Below are 5000 nucleotides of genomic sequence, written 5' to 3' on the forward strand. Positions count from 1 at the left end.
TCGGGTAGAGAGCCCTTTGACGAACTTCGAGAGGTTATGGGTCACCCTCGATTGCTACTCTGCTGTCAGAGACTACCAACCGAGGATCCACAGAAGTTTCCTCAGTTGGGAGCCTGAGCCTGACCTTTGTAGTTGGTAGATACTGGAGAATTTTGTTCGGTGCTGAAGAGGTCTCCATGTTGTTTAGATACAAAATTTCATAAGTAGTGGACAAATGATCATTTGTATTTAATTGTAAAGGTTTCGCTGCACGGTGGGAGATGACCCCAATCTGGTAGCATAACAGGCAAGATTGTACAGCATATCAAGCATACTGTCCATCAAGTGACTCAGGTCAATTGCAAGGAGACCCCTTTCTAAAGAAAATACCAATCACTACTCTGGCTGAAGAGTCTTCTGTGAATTGCTCTGAGGTGCTGTCTCACTCACATTTAGCTTCCTAATCTATTGTATATATTTATTTGGTGAATGGGAGTTGGTGGGTGGGGGTATATATGAGAGGCAATATTGCTAACGATTCTGTTCATAACCTTTTTTGGTCTTCCACAGTACTGTGTCCTATTATGTTATATCAGTCTTCATCATACGTCTTTTGAAACCTGCTGTTGAGATCTGTGAAAGCTGAGTGAAATCGTCTGATGTTTAATAGAACAAAATGAATAAACATTCCATTAGGCTGTGATAGTTTAAATGAAAGAATTCTTAATTCACGACGTTTATAGGTCATTGTAGCCCAAATTGAATCGTTTATCAGAACAAAACGATTGAAGTGGTCATTGGACTTTAGTGGATTAACATTTTCTCAAAAAAGATGATCACATCTTCCACGGTACTATAGTGTCTTCTCACAATGAAATACAAAGGGAAAGCAAGCCAGTAATCCCTGATGAGTTTAATATTCAATTTGATTTAGCGAATGGAATTGTCTATCATGTCTCGTCGCAGTGACAATTCGATAACTCACAGGTATCCTTCTCCTACTCCTTTAGATAAATAATTCTCGACTCAAACTTATTTAAAAGAAAATCTAGAGTATACGGATCAGAGAGGCCCCTTTATGCTATCTCGGAATAAACCATGCTAAATCTTGATTCCCTACCTGCAGCATATTGCCCATTTTGAAATTTTTGCTCTAATAGACAATGCTACTAAGCTACGGAGCTGCCTAGTGTAGGCCTTATGGTCTCTTGCAGTCTCCTTCATTATTATGTTCATACAGAAAACCCTCTGTTTTTGTGTCAGAGCATATCAGAGCCATTTCAGGGTAACCCTCTAAGCTAGGCGTTTAACTTGTGTCCTTATATCTCCTAGACTTATGCATTGCTGTTCTTCTTTAGCTTTCTGGAGACCACTTCAACGCTGAAGAGAATCGTTGTGCATCCACTAACTGCCTGTGTTGGTGTGGTGTAGAATTGTATTTTGTTGTTTTGTTATTTATTGTATTATTTATATTGTGTTATTATGTATCTATATTAGGTATAAAATTTGGTTGTGTTGTATATCGCAGATGCGATGCGCGCCTTTGTTTTGGCGCGAATTGGAGCGTGGCGTCAGTATCGAAGAAGGCCTTGCTGAGGGTGCACGCATTTGTGATTGTGTCATTTTGTGTGTATCTAAATATAAAATTTAACTCTTACTTCGCGCACTCATTAGCCACCCAATACATTAAATGGTGGCAGCTCAAATTTAATCACTGTGCACGTCTCCACAGACTAAAATTAGAGTTTTTGATTTGTGTCTCCTGTAGTCCTCTGCAGGTCACTACTGGTCCACAGATCACATGTTGAGAATCACTGCTGTATAGCATATGGTCCAATCCAAGAATCATACCATAGATGTCGCTAGGTAATTTGATTTAGCTTTCGTCGCATATTGTCCAATGAAACAGTCGACTTATGATTCCTTTAGCATGGGGTCCTGTTCTTATATGAAAGAGATCGTATGTCGACAACAACAAATAGTTTGAGATGGGGTGAACGTGGTCCCGAGTTCAGGTGAACAAAATTGTTTCGAATTGAACGGGAGCATCAGGTGACGCAGGGCGCTGAAATGGTGACGTCATACATTGATAGTGACTATGACTTCAGTGAATTATTAGTATTTCGTTTGCAGTATTCGGCGCCTCTCTCCTTGGGAACAGTTTTGCATCAAGAGAGTCACAGAGAGAGATTCAATGAGGATACCAGCATTCTTGTTTATTTGTTCGTTTATTCATATAACAACAATTTTATTTATTCATTTACTTATCTATGTTTATTTATTTATTTATATATTTATCTTATCTTATTTTATTTTATTTCATTTCTCTATTTCATTTATTTATTCATTTTATTATTTTTTATTTTTTAGGAATGTCCCCTTTGGGGCTACAGAGAATAGGATTCCTAGTCCTATTCCCGTCCCTTTTTTGTCGCCTTTTACGACTCAAGTAGGAACACTCGATGGCAGTATTCTTCTCCCCCAGCATTACTTCTGACCCAGGGCAGTGGCCGAGATGCAGGGATTACCCGTCATCCAGGAGGAGCCAAGAAGAAAGGGAAGGGGTGGGGGGTGGGGTGGGAGTGGAGTATGTGGGGATGAAATGGGTGGGAGTGGATTTTATGCCTTTGTTTTTGGCCACCCCCCTTGTAAGGGGGAAAAAGACGCTGGTATATGTATGGTATACGTATGTATTGATTTACTTATAAATTCATTTATTTATCTTTTTATTTGTCCATCCCGTTATCAATTCATTTATTATCTATTAGTTTATCTATATATTCATTCATTTAATGAAGATTATCTCCAATCATAGAATAAAGCTACATGACCTTGGTTCGTAGGAGTAAAAGGCCATTTACACCTTCAAACGGTTTGTCAAACCCGGTTTGTCATTACAAGTGTTTGAAGTGATGTTTGACTGTGTGAATGGGGTATTTGGTCGTCAATCACATTTGTCAAACGTGTTTGGCAACCAAATGGCCCATTCACACGGTCAAACATCACTTCAAACACTTGTTTGACAAACCGTTTGACAAACAGTTTGAGCGTGTCAATGGCCCTTAACACAAATGTTCAGGGAGGTTTCAGTGCAATACATTTGAATACGAGACGCGAGATGCAAATTGGGGTGGGGTGGCGGCGTAGTTTAGTCTATTACTGGGATAGACAAGAGGGTCCGGTTAACTAGCATCATCTCTCATCAGCCAACAAATGGTCCATTCCAGTCTTGCTGTCTAACAAGTGAGAGAGGGTGACAATCCAACTTTAGTCAATTTCGTGTTTAACAACACGACAATCCGGATTTATAAAAAATTCAGAGGATGTAAACACAGGTAGTGTTCGATTTGAAATTGGTTATATTTTTTAATATGAAAAAGGAAAGGGAGAGAAAGAACGAAATGAAGTGAAATAGATAAATGTAAGAAAAGGAAGGATTTGTGAAAGAAAGGAAAGAAGGAAGGAAGGAAGGAAGGAAGGAAGGAAAGAAGGAAGGAAAGAAGGAAGGAAGGAAAGAAGGAAGGAGGAAGGAAAGAAGGAAGGAAGGAAGGAAGGAAGGAAGGAAAGAAAGAAGGAAAGAAGGAAGGAAAGAAAGAAGGAAGGAAGGAAGGAAGGAAGGAAGGAAGGAAGGAAAGAAAGAAGGAAAGAAGGAAGGAAGGAAAGAAGGAAGGAAGGAAGGAAGGAAGGAAAGAGGAAGGAAGGAGGAAGGAAGGAAGAAAGGAAGGAGGGAAAGAAGAAAGACAGAAATGATAAAATATAAAAATGAAAACAAAGAAAATATAACAGAAAGAAAAATAAACAAGACAGGAAAAGAAGAAAGACAGAAATGATAAAATATAAAAATGAAAACAAAGAAAATATAACAGAAAGAAAAATAAACAAGACAGAAATAAAGAAAGCAAAGAAGAGAGAAAAGAAAGTTAAAAAGATAGAAATAGGGCGACAGAGAAAACGATAGAAAAGAGTACGGAATGAAAGAAAGAAATAAACAAAAAAAGAAAAAAAAACAAGGAAGAGAAAATCGTGCAGATTATATACAAGCAGAATTACGCCAAGAAGGAAAATACCTGAAATAATATATAAGTGATAACCTTTACGATGTGCCAGCACTGCATTGATCACAGACAAACAGAAACGACCGTGGAGACAAGGCTACCAACCCTTCCGAGAAATTCGCTTTGCGATACTTTCTGGTAAATACGTATGTACTCACCGACTTTATTTGAATGTGGTCAATACATTAAAAAAAATCCTTTGTGATTATGGTTGACGTCAATTCTAATGTAGATAAACTTTTTTTTTCATCATGAATACTTTATTGGTGATCACACGATATTCATCACAATGAGTGAAAAATTTCATATTAATCTGATTTTTTGTCTTAAATACTCTCCATTTTGCTTATTCATAATTGTCTTTTACATCGATTTCTTACGGCGTTTGTGAAAATCGTCTATTTTTCATATCAAGTGAACGAAGTCTATTGGGAACATCGATGATCGATCCATAAGGAAGACATTTTAAAGAAAAAAAAAAATAACGCAACATTTCAGAAAATATTTTCGTATTATCCATATTTCAAATTTCTAGAATATGTTACATGGTATCATACCAAGTGGCTCTTAATCCATTTGGTGACTACACGATTGATAACTATGATATTTTTATTATCTTTTCCGCAGTAAAACCTTACAGCCTTCCTTTGTGAAATTTCAGGGTTTGGGAAATGTTCAGTGTCTGCCCTTCAAACTTCGATAATGTAAAGATAATAAATGTAAATATGTGAAATAATGTAAATAACGTAAAATTCTGTCGATAACGTGCATTTTTCTCCTTGGGAGTAATATCGCAGAGATTGAGTTGGATAGTATAAGAAGGGCAGAAGGGAAGAGGGGGCGAGTAGAAGACAATCCTGATCAAATTCTATTTCAATTACTCTTCCTTTCTCTGCAAATGTATCATTCTTAGTTATTTCAAATTTTTTTTCCATAACTGAATACTCTTAAAACAGAACGAATTAT

At 37.2% G+C, this 5000-nt stretch overlaps 1 protein-coding gene across 1 annotated transcript in view; it reads right to left on the bottom strand.

Moving 5' to 3' along the window:
* The window catches only part of LOC143037040 (neuronal acetylcholine receptor subunit alpha-10-like), a gene marked incomplete at its 5' end in the record, with an annotated part of 237979 nt that overhangs the window by 4227 nt on the left and 228752 nt on the right, over positions 1-5000 (bottom strand). The window lies entirely within an intron of this gene.

This window comes from Oratosquilla oratoria, chromosome 21 (genome assembly GCF_046742065.1).
Source record: "Oratosquilla oratoria isolate Oo_2021 chromosome 21, ASM4674206v1, whole genome shotgun sequence".
NCBI classification, from domain to species: domain Eukaryota; kingdom Metazoa; phylum Arthropoda; class Malacostraca; order Stomatopoda; family Squillidae; genus Oratosquilla; species Oratosquilla oratoria.